Source organism: Otolemur garnettii, unplaced genomic scaffold, assembly GCF_000181295.1.
Source record: "Otolemur garnettii isolate 467f Iridium unplaced genomic scaffold, OtoGar3 scaffold00014, whole genome shotgun sequence".
Lineage (NCBI taxonomy): Eukaryota > Metazoa > Chordata > Mammalia > Primates > Galagidae > Otolemur > Otolemur garnettii.
Window position 1 is genome coordinate 23,226,232 of NW_003852409.1, and position 16,307 is coordinate 23,242,538.

A 16,307-nucleotide genomic window follows, 5' to 3' on the forward strand; every position below is an offset into this window, starting at 1 on the left:
AGATGGGGCAAATTAAGCAAATGTTCCGGTGATGAACTGTCTCTGCAGTCAGTCATGTGACGGTAAATCTGGCTTGAGTGGCAGCCGTGTTAACAAACTGGAGAGAAGATTGATGCCCATCCAAAGCCAAGAAATGCACAATCTAAGTGAAGAGCTCTTTCAGCCCTGCGCCAGTCAGAATATAAATATGTATCACCAGCTTCCAACGTGAGTTATGATTTCATTCTCCTACCGGTACCTGAAATGTAGAGAGGGCATTTGTCTAGTCCCTGCATCAGGGGTGACAGGCATAGCAACGTGGTCACACAGGGGAGATATCTGCTTGGCAGATAAATTAGGTACTGTGAAGGAACCTGTTGTTAACAATTTGATCATGGTGGGAGGAGCTCTCCCTGTACACAGGCGATATTGTCAGTACGTTGAATGGGTCTTGCCTCTACTCAAGCATCTCAGGAGCAGTTTTCACCAATCTGTCATGTCTCTGGGTGAGCTGGTGTGCAGCCTTCTGTCTGCACACTTCACACAAGTTACTCTAGGGCTCGCCCAGGAGAGTGCAGACAACTGAGGACAGATCCATGTGCCATGCCTGTGTCCCCACATTTAGCACAGAAGTTCCTATGCTCGTTCTTCTGAAATGAACAAAAAGGTCCAGTTTAAAGTCTCACCTCCACCAACAGTGGAGGAGATACTGGAATAAAAGCTCCAAGAACACAGGATTTCTTTTTCTGGGCCTCTGTAATGAGGTCCAAGACCTCTGAGTACGTCTCCAATACGCAGGGCTCATTTCTCCTCATTCTAGTCACTGCATGCCCATCCCTTTCAGGGGCTTCTCATCTGACTTCTGCAGTCACAGGTTCCAAATCCCTACCTGCAGCCCAGACCATTCTCCGGGCTCTATACTCTTATGTTCAGCCTTCTTGATGACATCTTTATCTTATCAAACTCAGCCTGCCCAAAGTGGAACTTGCCATCCTGCCCTTCTTTCTCCCATGTCCTTGTCTCAGGCAATGACACTGACACTGCCCAGTTGCTCAAGTCAGAAGCCCAGTAGTCATCCTCGATGCCCCCATAGCAAAACTTGACATCCACAATGAGTGGATTCTAACAAGAAGTTAGACTTTTATTTGGGTGGAGTGAGTCCTACTGTGAGCTAGGGCACTAATCAGCTCATATTCATGAGATTTATTTCCCTATAGGTTGACAGATTGACTTAGATGAGGATGAATAGCACTGACTCCATCAGGTTCAAGAGGTTGTACCAGTTAAATATTTCCAAACCAGGTCCATAGATTTTTTTATCTGCAGAACCCTCCAACTTCATCCTAGACAACCTCCAACTGAGAAAGGCCATGTGCTTTCCCTCTGCTTCCTGAGGCAGACTCCCAGGAGGGGATTCCTTGGCACCTGGTGGGCTCCCTGTCTCCCATGAGGCATCAAGACGTTTTAATCCCTTCCCCCAGTTGTGGAAATCCAACAGGTAACGCTGAGAAGGAGCTACATGAAGGGAGAGGGAGCTGTCCCACCACAAGGGCTGACATCATTCGGATTAATTGCAGCACCAGCCCATTGTGATCAGTGGCAAGATCGCTGCCTCCGAAACCCCTCCCCTTTTTCACCAGGAAAGTCATAGCTAGATGCTCACCTCCCCAGGGGTAAACTTAGCCTCTTCCCATAGAGGTTAAGAGCACACACAGGCTTGGGAGTCAGACAGACTTTGGGTCAAACCCCAGTTCCCCTGCTCACTCTCTGTGTAACCTCAAGCAAGTCATTTCACCTCTCTGAGCTTCAGTTTCCTCACCAGTAAAGCAGCCCCACCTCCTAGGGCTGTCACTAGAATTGTGTGCAATTAGATATATCCAACTACTCAGTCCAGTGGCGGACACATGGCAGGCATCTGGTAAGTGGTAACCATGGTTTTACCAATGACCACGATCATCTTTCTCTTTTGAATTCTAAGTCCTTCGTTGAAAGACTGACTCAAGTCCCCCTCCTCCTTGGAGCCTTCTTGGATAACTCCTGCCCTGATCATCTGATAAGGAATTGGTACCTTCCCTGGGCCACATGCCTGGCCAGGAGCTGGGGAGACAAAGATGACCCCCACACAACTCCTGCCTTCAAGGGACCTATGGTCCTAAGCAGAGTTCAAACCTCCTGCCCACCACATCTCCACTGTGTGAAGTTAGCAGGAAACCTCAGTCTTCGACGGGAGGGGGGGGAGCCAGATTTCCCATGATGCAGCAGAGATGATGTTCCTTACCTTTGTCAGTGGTATTAAGGGTCGGAAAAAAGATGGCAGGGGAAAGCGGAGGGAGGGGAGGAAGGAGGAGGAAAAGAGGGAAGGACCGCAGTAGAAGAAAAAAAAGTAATGCAAAGACCAACCAGTCCTGAGATGGGAATAAGTGAAGGAATGAAAGGGTGAATGAGTGACCATGTTGCTCCTGGCCCTCTCCAGGTCCCTCGGCCGTCCCCCTCTGGGCCCAGCCTCCTGCAGGTGTCTGCTGCCAAATCTTCATCATGCTAACTGGTGAGGGATTTCATTTCCCTCCTCTGATAGCCCCAATAAGTGAAACCTGTTTAAAGGCTGCTTCGAGGAAGGGCGTCATCGGATGGAGACCCCGCACCTTCACCCGCTTCACCCAGATATTAATAATACATTGCGAAAAGTTGTAGCTTTATTTTATTTTGTCCTCTAAGTCAAGCTCTTTCTATCAAATATTTAAGGAGGGGATATTTACTCACATGTCCTCCAGGAAGCATTTCTGGTCTTAAAGGTAAGTATGCGGCCACAGCAATCGGGGCTGACTCGCCCACCACCAGGGTAGCGACTCCTTTAATTCCCACAACGGCCCTGTGAGGTCCCACTTTTAGCCTCACCATTTTATCGAGCAAGAAACTGAGGTTCAGGGAGATTATGCCGGCACTCCAGGGTTGGTCAGTTCCTCGGCAGAGGGGCAGGTCTCACTGCTACAGCCCCCCACAACCACTGGGACTCATACTGCCCCATCCAGCCTCCCCTCTGGGGAGCGGGGGGACAGCTGAGACTCCATGGGGAACCAGGAGGGGACAGGAGTGGGGAGCAGACTCAGGCCAGGCTGTACTTGGGTGTGGTGCCTTGCTGAGCAGGGCGGGGGCATGGAGGGCAGTTAAATGAGAGGAGAGGAAATACAGCAAGCAAAGTCCCACAAAGGTTTAGTCCAATCCACCTGCAGACCAGAAAGCAGCTATGGCCGGGTGAGGCGGAGGCTCATGGAGTCATCTGAGGGTCCTGGGGGCCACTGGAGGTGCTGCTTCCCTCCCCCTCCAGGTCAGCCTCCCCAGTGACCCAAGACCACCCCCCTGCCCTCCTGACAGACAATGAACTGACGGAGATCATTGTCCCTTCACATCTGCTGCCCTCCACCCTCGGCCCTCCTCCCTGCTCACACACACACACACACACACCACGAGGGTCCTGTCCTGGGCTCTGGGAAGGACTCCTGGGCAGGACACATGGTGTCCTCACTGCTGAGTTCACAAAAGGAAGCAAATCTCTCTGAAGTCTCAGCTTGCAGCCCCAGGGCCATCCCCACCCCAGCTCCTGTCCTGGCCTCTCTAAACAATTACATCCAGGCACATTAGCGGCACCGGCTAAATGCTGAAGTGTGTGTTTCCTGCTCAGAGGGACCAGTTATTGCTGACTCTGCAAGGGTTGCCCTAAGTGCTTGAAAGTGGAGAGGAGGGGTCTGGCAAGAGAGAGGGCCAGCCCAAGGATGGAGTGCAGCCCACCTCCATGGAATTCAGGGCCCCCCCCCCATATTTAAAAAGCAAGAGCTTCTGGGGAAGGTTGGGGGGGTGGGGAGGTCATGCTTAAATGCATTTTTAAAAGGCATAACAGCAGACAATCTTTGCAAGCCGCAAATGGAGAGAGGGACGGCCAGGGAGGGGAAGGGGTCTGGTTAATGGAACAAGCAGGAATCAGAGTCGAGAAGTGAAGGGGATTGTGGAAGAAAGCCAAAGCCCTTTTTCTCTCCCAACTAAGACATCTCAGAGTGCTCAGGCCTAAGGGTCCCATCAAGTTCCATTCACATCCATACTTACTGAGACTCCATCTTGGTACCAAAGTGACACAGGTGAATGCCAGGATCACCTTGAAGCTTTTGGAGTCAAATGACATTAACTCTGACTCCCAACTCAGTCTGTAGGTCAGAAAGCCAAAGTCACCTTCTGCCTACCCCCCTGAGCTTTCTGGGTATAGGATGTAGATTTCTCCTGGTCCGTTCTGGCTCCTGGTGTGTTTCTGCTACAGTGACACCACTTGCAGGCTGCACATACTGTCCCTTTTCCAGACTGAGTCACCCACCCTGGACACATCCTGACCTCTCCTTCCCCCACCAATACCCCCACCCCAAGACTGTGTGAGGTAGACTTTGATGACTGTGTCTTGGGACTGGCAGAATTGCCAACACCTGTGCACACATCTTCCTCCAAGTCACCTTCCGAGGTCCAGGCACCCTCCTCTCTTCCTGTGTGGTCTGGTCCCCACCTCTCCTTCTGGCCTCATCTCACCCACCCACTCTCTTGCACCCTGAGATCTCGACACTCTGATAGTCTTCACTTTCCTAAATGTGCCACATCCCTTTCTACCCCAGGACCTTTGCACAGAAAGCTTGCTCTGTCTACAGTGCTCTTCCTCTGCCTTTCCCCTGGAGTACTCCTACTCAAATCTCAGCACAAATGTCACTCACTCACTGAAGGCTCCCATGACTCTCCAGGCTAAATAACATTGCCCATCCCCACCCACCAGTGTATCTGTCACTTTATTATTCTTTTGCTTTGTTGCACATGTCATGATTGTGTGTGTGTCTGTCTCTCCCACATGTCTGCAGGCTTTAGGAAAGTAAAGTGCTAATGCCTACTGGGCAGTCCAAAATGTTTTTTGAATGAATGAATGAATTGTGTGTGTAAGATACAGAAGTAGTTTAAGAGGAGTGGTAATTATCTGTCATAGTGAGGGAGACTTCAGAAGGAAGGCAACACCTCCTTCAGAAGAAGGAGGTACAAAATAGTACCAGAAGGCTCAGATCAGAGAGCAGACACTGACATCCTTGGGAAAGAGACCCACCTTCAGCCACAGAACAGAGTGGGTGTTTGAGAATTGCCTGTGGTATAGTCTGACTGGGGAGTCAAATGCAAGAAAAAGGGTATTGGGGATAAACCTGGAAGGATAGACAGGAGATGGAGTTAGAACTGAATAACAAGGCAACTGGTGGTGTGAGTAGGAGAGAGGTGTGATCCTAGGTGGTCTCAGAATCAGGACTCTGGCACCAATGCTGAGGCAAAGCGGCCAGAGAGGACATGGCAGGGAGGAGCCATCAGACAGCTGTGATGGCAGGGGCAGTGGGTGACAAGGGTGTGTGCACCTAGGGGAGGGTTCACCCAAAAGAAGGATGGACTTGCAGAGGACGTGGATGATCTGCTTTAGGCCATGCTGCATGGAAGGTGCCCCAATCACCCAGACAGAGGTGTCCATGAGGTACCAGGGAGACAGCAGGCTAGTGGCTCCAGTCTGGGAGGCCAGCTCGGAGGTGGCAGGTAGAGTCAACAGCCATGAATAACAGGACTCAGGGAAATTATCTAAGGGATGGAGCTCCCTAGCTTCCTCCAGCCCTGCCAATCACCCAATTTCATGGGCGCTGGATGCCTCCTTTGAGAGGGCAAGGGGCGGAGTGCAGTTCATGCTCTGTGCTCTAGAGGAGTTGGAGGGAAGGAAGGGGCTTATTATCCTCCATCTCCTGGCATCAGACATCACTCAGGCTGGCATCTGATTGCTGGCAGTAATGAGAGGGCACACCTACCACCCAGCAGCCTGTAATCAGGGGCTCATAGGGTTCAGCTGGGCTGCCAGAGGCCTCTGGTTATGTCCCCACCTGCTGAAAACCTGGTAAGTTAGACCCTGATGCCTCTTTAGGGGCATCTGACTGGTCTGCAATGTGGATGTTTGTTCAGGTGCTGGCCTTTCAGAGAGACACAGGCCAGCAGGATGTTCACTAGGAGAAGGTCAAGACCTATGTTTTATATCTATGCCCAATCTGGAGAAAAGAAAGCCACAAATCCTAGGAGGCTTCCGAGGGCCAGACGAGCAAATGTGATCTGGGGGTGACAATAGTGAGCTCCCATCACTGCCAATGAAAGAGAAACCTTAGAGGGATCTGGATCTTGAAGAAGGGACCACATGGGTGACTTTTGAGGCCCCTTCTGAGCCTTGGAATCTAAGGGACTTTTCAATTCAGATGGAAAATTTTCTCTGGGTATCATTCTCACATCTCAGATTTTCAAGGTCCACAAAGTCCTACCTGAGAGCCACATTTGCCCACATCAGTGTAGCTGTGAGAATTCTGGAGCTGCACATTCCCCTTAACCTCATCCTCCCAGCCTCTCTCTCTTTGCCCAAAAACTGTCCCTCCACTACCCCACCAGTGTGATCTTATGCAAGAGCTTGACACCAGGAAGATGGAAGATGAGAGCCCAGATGTCAACATCATACAAATGACAATTGGTCACTATCTGGCTCATTTATGTGCCTCTCTGGGGCCCTCTGGCCACCGTTTTCTGCTCAGTATGGTTGCTAAACCTCTAGGGAGATTGGTTGGCCATGACCACATGCCTTAAGCCACAGAAGAAAATTCAGGAGTTCTTTGATCTCCCTCTCCACCCATGGTAGGTCCTGGCATGGTAGTCCTCTAAATCGCTGGGCAGAGGCTTGAGGAGGCTGCTTCTGGCCCTGTGTGCTTGTGGGTTCTACCTGACAGATCTCTCACCTCCTGCCCCTTCCCATGGCCATTGATATGCCAGACTCTGTGGGAAGCTCTCAGTGAACACGTATGAGGGCTGGGTCACCCGCCAGGACCCCAGGCTGCAGTAGGCAGGCAGGCTAGAGGATATTCTTCTGATTCACACCCCTCTATTGGCCATCCTAGGATTTATCTCCCCTGTGGCTGCTGAAAGAGTAACATGCACAGCTTGGAAGTCCAAGGGAGATGATATTTCATGAGAGCAAAATTTGACCAGCGGGAGAAGGGAACCAGTGAAAAATTCTTCCGCCTTCCTCCATTGTGTAGAGTCTTCAAGATACAATATCTTCATACAACTCCTCTGAAGGTGTCTTAGGAAGCTGTTATGAGCTGTACAACTGGTGGACCCAGCCCCATCCCCCCTTAGGTTAGAAGAACCTCTTCCTCGCCCTCTTTCTTGCTCCCTTGGATAAGCCTCCCCAGCAGTGATGACGTAGCCAGCCCTCTGAATCCACAGGTTCCACTTCCCAGATTGAACCAACCATGGATCATAAATATTTAGAAAAAATAGCAATACAATAAAAATGTACACATTTTAAAATCCACTGTGACAACTATTTGCATAACATTTACATTATATTAGATGTTATAAATAATGTAGAGATGATTTAAAGTATACAGAAATCTGTGTATGTTAAATGCAAATACAATACCATCTTATATAAGGGACTTGAGCATCTGCAGATTTGGGGGTTAGCCAGGGTCCCAGAATGAATTCCCCACTGATATCAAGGGATGACTGCACATGAATTTTTGCCTATGATTCTATTTTCCTGGGCATTTGAGTTAATGGATTACGATGTGGCCAGTGAGTTCTTCACCCCTAGAAGGATGAAATTCTAGAACTGCAAGGAGCCCAGCTTCATCTCATTGAATTTCTCTTGCAAGGTCCACATGGAGTCATCTCAGGTCCAAGGTTAGTGAATAACAAGACTGTCATAGGCCATCCCTAAAGAGTACAGGACAGGGACACTGCTTACCAGCAGGGCAGAATCTAAGTCTCTAAACTTCAGAGGTCCTTGAAGTGGTCCACAAAGTGATTTAGCTCAAGTGTAAGGAGATAAGACTTATATCAGGGAGGCTTGAGAACCTTCCTGTCCCACAGGAGACAATGTCTCTCATAATAACTAGGGCTCCCTAGGCAATAGCACACTCAGCTACCAAGGTCATGGTACTCAGCGAAGCCCCAAAATATGGCCTTCTATTAGGTATTTATAGTTCTCCCCATTCACATGCAGATTACCAATAAGTGATCATTTTCGCCATAAGCAATATTGACTAGTAACAAAGTTGACATATTCTTTTTAGTCAGTCACCAGGGGAACAGAGCTATCAAGTTAACTGAAGGTTAGATTCAGATTTGGAAAGGGAAAGGGCTTTGTTAAGTCCTTATTCACATCCCTCATTACATGAGCTCCAGAAAAATGGACCCTGGCCCAAGGTCTTACAGGCCCAGGACAGAAAACAGAACCATTCTAAGTATATCACATGCAAGAAGGGATTTAACACAGGGGATTCACCAAACACAACAAGAAGCTGCCATCCAAAGAGCAGAAAGTCACTGCCGCTGCTGCTGAGACACCTGCTCTCACCTCTCCAGAACTCAGGACTAGAACCTGAAACACAAAGTCTAGCTGCTACAAGTGTCTGTGTCTCTATGACTTCACTATGAGCACCAACAGCAGGGGGAAGATGGTCTTCTCCTCTTACTCCTCTTCATTTCTGCCTCCCCAAATCTCAGTGAATCTCATCAGTGGAACTTAATTTACATTCTGACTTAGCTGCAAGGGAGTCAGGGAAATGCTATTTTTAGATTTCTAAGAAGGTACATAGAAGGGGATGGATGTTGTATACCAAATGATACATTCATTGTACACAGCATATCAGTGTTGAATCCAGGATCTATTACAGTTCCTCTCTCCCAGACCAGCCCTCCCTCTCCTTTGAACCTTCCTGGTTCATAGTCCTTTCTCTCTGAGCATTTAAACATTTCCCCTAGTCCTTTAAACACTCCTCCATCTTCCCTCCCAGCCCAATAAGTGACAATAGTTCCCAAATGCCCAGCAGCAGAGCTATACGGATCTGAGACAAGGTGGTTGTAGGAGTAAGGTGACCAGATGTTCCTTCTCAGAGAAAACTGATCCTTTTTTCTAGAATAATGTTTTTTCTTTATTGGTAGTGATTTTATTATTCATGCTGGATTATTAATATTAATACTGTTATGATTATCATCTCTTCTCAACTCTTAAACTCTCACTATGCACTTAGTAGGTAATATCAAACACTTCCTTATCTGAGCACAGTGGCTAATGCCTGTAATCCTAGCACTTTGGGAGGCCAAGATAGGAGGTTGACTTGAAGCCAGGAGTTTGAAACCAGCCTAGGCAATAGAACAAGACCTCACATCTACAAAAAATTTAAAAAATAGTTCCCACTGCTCAGGAGGCTGAGATCAGAGGATTGGTTGGGTCCATGAGTCTGAGGTTGCAGTGAGCTATCATGACACTACTGCACTCTAGTCCAGGCAACAGAGCAAGACCCTATCTCAAAAAAAAAAAACAGAAAAAGAATCCAGCATGGCTTTCAATGGTTTCAATGAAGGCAAAAAAAAAAAAGAAAGACCAGGAGACTTGGGCAATCTCTCAGTGCCTATTAAGGAATCAGCCAGTTTGGGGGAACCTGGGGGTAGAGGAAGGAACAGGGTTATGTCCTAGGCCCAAAATAGAGGCAAGAGACGACAGAAGAGGAGAAACAAAAACCTGCCTATAGATTGATCTGCAAATAATATCAGAGCAATCAGGAACCTCACTGACCCCATTGTAGTAGGCTGCAGTAATGTTCCAGATTCTTCTCTCTCCATATCCATTACTCTCTCCATATCCCATAACTTTGTGGGATCCTCTTATTCTGCAAAGGGGAAGGGTAGGGGCAAATTACCCAGCCCCTGATTCTGGGCTTGGCTATATGACTTGCTTTCCCTAGTAGGATATCAGCAGGTATGATGCAACCTAAATCTTAAAAAGCACCTGAAACTCTCTCATCACAAGAAAGACAGGACCAAGCCAGCTCACTGCCCCAGCAGGAAGGTGAGAGACATGTAGAGCAAGCTCACCCCAGTCAGCCTACCCTGGATCAGCTGATCCCAGCCAAGCCACAGATGCATGAGAGTGAATCATTATTTTTTTTAAGCCACTGAGTTTGAACTTGTTTGTTAGACCACAATTTAACATAGTTAAATGTCACTTCAACACAGAACCTTACCGTGGGCCCAACCTTCTCCACTCTCGCCCACACCCCAGGCAGGGCCTCTCAGTCCCTCTAGGAGGCACTAACCCTAAAAACACTTCTTCCCAATTAGCATGAGCCTCAGAGTCAGGAGCCCTGAGTTCCAGTCCTGGAATCACTAGCTTGTTAAGCCCCTGTTTTCTCATCTGGAAAATAGGTGGAATGTGGTCACATAGCCTACATTCTTAGAACGCTTGTGTGCCAAGCTCCATGTTATGCCTTTACACAGTTTTGGGAGACAGCTGCTTTTATTATTCACATTTCATTTGGGAAACTTAGACTCGGAGAGGCAACACAGCTCATCCACAACGTCATTGTGAGAAGGGGGGAGGGTTTAAAGCCACAATCTCTGGTCCTAAACCCAAAGTTTAACTCCTGCCTCATTCACCTTCCACTAGCTGGCTCTTCCCCTTCGTGCATCTGATTTGCAGAGTGGGGCTCTGCCAGCTACATTTCCTGGACTCCCATGCAACTGGGGTTTCAAATGTGATTAAGTGCCACCAATCAAATGCTGCCGTGCAAGCTTCAGAAGGCGAAAGAGGAGCACCACGGGCAGAGGAAATGCATCAGCTGCCCCTTCTGCAGATAAGCCTGGTCACAGTGTCTCCAACGCAGCTGCAACATCATTCCCAGAGGTTGATTCCTCGCTTTATAGCTGTTGAAAGGCAGGGCTCAGGCATCCATTCAACCAGACAGAGTCACGGAGGAGCAACATGGCCCCAGCACACAGCTGCGGTGGGGGCTTCTCCATTTGGCAAACACCTCCTGACTCTACAGCTTCCTAATCTGAGCAGTGGCAGCATCTCCCCTGGTGGCCAAGTTCTGTGTGTGGTTTTGGGAGATGTTCCTGAAATTTCAACCTAGGAACCATTTCTTCAATGCTCAAATGATTCTGTAAGCAAAGTAGTACGCTGTAAGACCCTTGGTCATTCTGCACCTGATCGCAAGAGTACAGATGCAAACATCTCTCCCAACTCCCTTATTTCAACATGGAAAGCCAAGATCCAGAGAAAGCAAGGGACTTAGCCAAGACCCCCTGAGAGCAGCTGTGTCCAACCCTGTGCTCCTTCCCTCCACCTCTGGTAACAGAGAGAAGGTAAAAGCTGGAGAATGTTTTGGCAAGAACCCAGGCATCCTGATTCAGAGCACACTTCAAATAATGCTTCTGTTGGTCTGGAGGCTTCTTTTCTTAATTTAAAAGAAGTTGTGTAAGTTGCCACTGAGTATCCCAAGGAAGACATTAGGCCTGAAACCATGTAATCACATGGCAGCCCCCAAGTTACCTGCCTGAAAAGCCCCACACTTGGCCAGACCAAAAATAGGACATTGGTCAGGAACAGTGGATCACGCCTGTAATCCTAGCGCCTGGGATGTGGAGGTGGGAGGGTGGCTTGAGCTCAGGCATTCAAGACCAGCGTGAGCAAGAGTAAGACCCTGTCTCTACTAAAAATAGAAAAAAATATTAGCCAAGCGCCTGTAGTCCCAGCCTCTTGGGAGGCTGAGCTAAAAGGATCGCTTAAGCCCAGGAGTTTGAGGTTGCAGTGAGCGCTGATGACACGGTTGCACTCTAGCTGGATGACAGAGTGGAGCAAGAGTCTGCCAGGAAAAACCACATCTTGGTAAGAATACAAAGTGGTTGTCTCTGATGAGTATATAAAAAAAATTAAGTAGTAACTAATACATATAAATGATTATATATATTATGCATAACATATACTGGAATACATATTGCACGTACTTTAGAAATGTGTGTATGTATGTATTTGAAAAGCACTCATTTTACAACAAAAGGGCAGTTACATAAGTTGGCTAAATTTGGCTTCATGAAAAATTGATTTTTTAAAAGATCTGGCTGTAGCAGGTAACTTTAATCCTGAATTATCTTCTTCAAAATTCAAAAACACATTTTATCTTATTCCAACTGTATCTTTCTTGAAGTTTTCGTGCTAGCCCTGGTTTACAGTATGATGTCTTTTTTTTTTTTCTTGCATTTGCCTCGATCTTATTTTTGCAAGACTTGGCAAAACGTGTGTGCAGTGGCTTTTCCATCGATTATCCTCATGTTCAGGGCACATTTTTCTGGCTCTGGTCTGAGGAACCCTGCATTAAACAAACTTCTGCTCTCCCATAAATTTTGCAAATCTAGAGTACAACCCTTTAGCTCTGATATTACAGATCACAGAAAGCAAAGCTGCCCTGCCCCAACCCTCCTCCCACGGATCCCAGTCACGTCTGGCCCTTTGGAACTTCCGGGGCTGAGCCTGTGTTTGGCGCTCAAGGCCAGCTAGAGCAGGGTGTCCTCAAGCCCTCTGAAGTCTGCTGGCCCAACTTCCTTTTGGAAACTCATCTCCTGCTTCCTTCCCTCCACATCTCACTTCAGCCAAATGCACCTTCCCTCCGTGTCCCTAAACCACACCTCTACTCACTCTGCTCCCTCCTCCTCCAGCCCCTGACATCCCTACATGCTCAAATCCTTCAAGGGAAGCTCTGATAATAAAAACAGCCAATCATTTGAGCTTTTATTATGTGCCTACCTTGTACCCTCCAGAATTTTAAAGTAGTGACACTTTCTGAAGGACTCCTATCAATAAGTCCTTTGTGTCCATTTCCATTTAAATGGTATGACCATCCTGAAAGGCTCACCTCAGGGAGCGAGTAGCAGAGTTAAATAACTTCTCTGAGGTCCTCCGGCCAGAAAGGAGTGAAGCCAGCCAGGGGGCAGGCGGTTTGCTATCAGAATCACACTCTTCCTGACAACACTCTCTAAGGGTCTGGGCAGGCCATAGGCCCATTGTAAATAACTGTTGTCTTGGAGAAAGGCTATAAACACCTCAAAAAGCTAAGCTTTTTTTTTTTTTTAACCATATGATATGATCCAGCAATTCCAGTCCAAGAGAAATGAGAGAATATGTCCATGCAGAAACTTGCATGTAATGTTCATTGCAGCATCATTTTCAGTAGCCCAAAGGTGGAAAGAACACAGATGTCCATCCACCGATGATGGAGAAACACATTAAACAATGTACACACCGCAGAATAATATCCAGCCATAGAAATGAATTCGGGGGTGATACCTGCCACAGCATGACTGAACCTCAAAAAGATCCACAGTGACCTTGTCACTACAGGATGGTGATAATGGGGAGACGGTGTGTATATGGGCCAATGGTTAGATGGATCTCTGTACCTTTCCCTTAATTTTGCTAGGAACCCAAACTGCCCTAAAAATAAAGTCTGGGTTTTTTTAAGTCACTTAATTAGTGTGCCAGAGCTGCTGCAATAAAGTACCACAAACTGGGTGATTTAAGGAGAAATGTATATCCTCATCATTCTGAAGGCTGGAAGTCCAAAATCAAGGTATAGCAGGGTTGTTTCTCCCGAGGCCCCCTCCCTGGCTGGCAGATGGTGTCCTCTCCTGCTGTCCTCACACAGTCTTCCCTCTGTGTGCGTCTGTGTCCTAATCTCCTCTTCTTAAAAAGACGCCAGTCATAGCGATTAGGGCCCACCCTAATAAACTCAATTTCAGTTAAGCGCCTCTATAAAGATACTCTTTCCAAGTACAGTCATATTCTGAGATGCTGGGGATTAGGACTTCAACATAAGAATTTCAGGAGACACAACTCAGCCCCTAACAGTCATATATGATTTTTTTGCTGAGAAATGTCCAGAACAGGCAGACCCACAGAGACAAAGCAGATCCCTTATAACCAGGGCAAAGGGTGGGGGGAGAAGCAGGAGTGAGTACTTACTGGGTACAGGGTTTTCATCCTAAAACAAGAGCAGGCTGCTGGTTGCACGGCATTGTGGATCATAAACTGTGAAGGGTTAATTGCATTTTATGTGAATTTCACCTTCATAAACAAAAAAGGCTTTTCAAAAAGGGAGGGGGGCTATGTAAACTTGAGCCTCTCTCACAATTCCCATCCCTGCCCTCCCAGCCAAGTTGTAAGTTCTTAGTGGGGAAGATGGAACACTCAGGGATGATGGATTCCTGAGTTTTCCTAAGTCAAGTTTGCCAAAAAGAGAAGGAAGAAAATGGTCCCGATTTCAGGAGGATGTAAATGAAAGCAGAGCTCCAAGCAGAGTATCAATCCAGAGAACCAACCACTGTGAGTCTGAGACTGGCCAGGTGTGAAGTTTATTCCTTTGTTCTGGGCCCCTTGCCAGTGCCTGCCAGGAGGCTCTGTAAATGCGCTGCTGGCCCCAAGCTTGGGCCCTGCCATTGTTCTCTAAAAGGAGAACTGTTGCCCAGATTTCACCTGAGGCTGGGGAGTCAGAAAAGCAGACAACTAAATTGGGGACCAGAGAGCCTGTATCAGTGCCCACCTGGGGCTGCAGCCTGGGCCTGCCTCCTCCCCACCCGCCCCAGCAGGGCTCTATGGGGACCTGGGGTCCCCAAGCCCAGCACTTCCCACAGCGCACTGAAGCATTTACTTTCTCCTCTGTCTTCCACTCTGGCCTAGGAGGCCCTGGGGAGGTGGGACAGGGTCTCATTCTATCTTGGGTCCCCCATGAGCAGAACAGAGCCTGAAACAGAAGAAATGTTCAATTAAAGTTGGTGGAAGGAAGGAAGAAAAGAAGGAAGACATTTGTTAGAAAGCAGACGGCCTGCCAGGCTTAATTCCCCATGGCCAGGCGACCCAACCCCCTCCCCTGAGGGATAGTAAGGCCTGGATGCACTGGGAGCTTTCAGGAGGCGAGAGGGCTGAAAGGGTCTGTCCTTCATGTCATTTTGCTGTCTTCGAGGTCATGAACTTGATTTGATTCATCATATGCTCTGTCCCCTCCCCCAACACACACACACAGACACACACACCCCTCAATGGATGCACCATTGCCTAGGCCTCCAAAATTTCTCCTGAAATGGACAACTCCTTTCCAGGGATAACCCTCTCCCTACGTGCCCCAGAGGCAGAGGCAAAATCTATGGGTCCCTAGCAGAACCTTGAGTCACTCCTTAACAGCCAAAGCCTCAGCTCCTGAGAACCCTTCCCCTTGCTCCCCCTGCTTCCTCTACACCTGCCCTCCCACCTCTTGTGGGCATCTCTGTCTTCTGGACATCTCCACCTGGAGCTCCCCCAGGGACCTGGACACAGGAGATTAGCACATCCTCCAGCCCCTGCAAAGTTGCTCCTGATCCCGCGTCCTCAGTCACACCCCTCAGCACGTACATCCAGGTCCTGGGGTCACTGCAGTGGTCCCCTCTCTCATCCTCACAATCAATCAAACACTGTGTCCATCTCATCCCACGTTCAACCCACCATCACCTTTCTTAGAACCACAGCCATAGATCTTCCAACCTCTCCAGCCCACCACACTATAGCCAGAGTGAGTTCTCCAACACCATGGCAACCAGGGCAACATTCTCCTCCTCCAGGACAAAGTCCCATGTCCCCATCCCTCCCCCATCTGGTAACAAGTGCACTACGAGCCTGTCCCCTCTATGAGCCTGTCCCCTCTACGAGCCTGTCTCCTCTGTCTCTTCCAGCTCAGCCATTTCCTGCAGTCACACCAGCCCAGTGTCCAGCTCAGCCACTTTCCTGCAGTCACACCAGCCCAGTGTCCAGCTCAGCCACTTTCCTGCAGTCACACCAGCCCAGTGGTGATTTCCCACATGAACCGTCCTCTGCTCTTCCTTCATACCCTGCATGCGTTTCGTCTCCTGAGGCCTTTTCCTATGAAGCCTCTCCAGTGTCCCAAGCAGAGGCGGCTGATTCTTCCCCTGTGCTCCCATAGCAGGATGAGTTAGGACCCACATCATAGTATTGTAATGATCCATTTGCAGCGTTTGCTTCATCTACCAGATGACAAATGTCTTGAATTCAAACTCTACGTCTTGCTCTAAGAATGCCAACAGTGCTTAGGAATGTGCCTGAGAATAGGGTAGGTGACACTAAGTATTCGTTGGAAGGAAGGGAGGAAAGAGAGAGAGAGGGGAAGGGAAGGAGAGAGGGGAAGGGAAGGAGAGAGAGGAAGGGAGGGAGGAATGGGAGAAGAGAGGGGAAGGGAAGGAGAGAAAGGAAGGAAGAAAAAAAGGAAGGAGAGAGGGAGGGTGGGAGGATAGGAGAAAGGAAGGCTGGAGGAAGGAAAGACAAGAAGGATAAAGGGAGGACGAAAGAGAGAAGGAGGAAGGAAAGAAGGGAGGGAGGGAGAGAGAGGGAGGGAGAGAAGGAGGCAGGAAGGAAGGAAGGA

The 16,307-nt window shown here is 48.5% G+C and overlaps 1 long non-coding RNA gene across 1 annotated transcript in view; it reads right to left on the minus strand.

Annotated features, from left to right (window-relative positions):
• Positions 1-13,447: 13,447 nt before the first annotated feature.
• Positions 13,448-16,307, minus strand: part of LOC105886554 — a 6,781-nt gene continuing 3,921 nt past the window's right edge. Inside the window, exons 2-3 of the long non-coding RNA XR_001161062.1 lie at positions 13,865-13,966; positions 13,448-13,585 (exon numbers count right to left, since the gene is read on the minus strand). This is a non-coding gene — a long non-coding RNA (uncharacterized LOC105886554). The remainder of the gene's footprint in view (positions 13,586-13,864; positions 13,967-16,307) is intronic.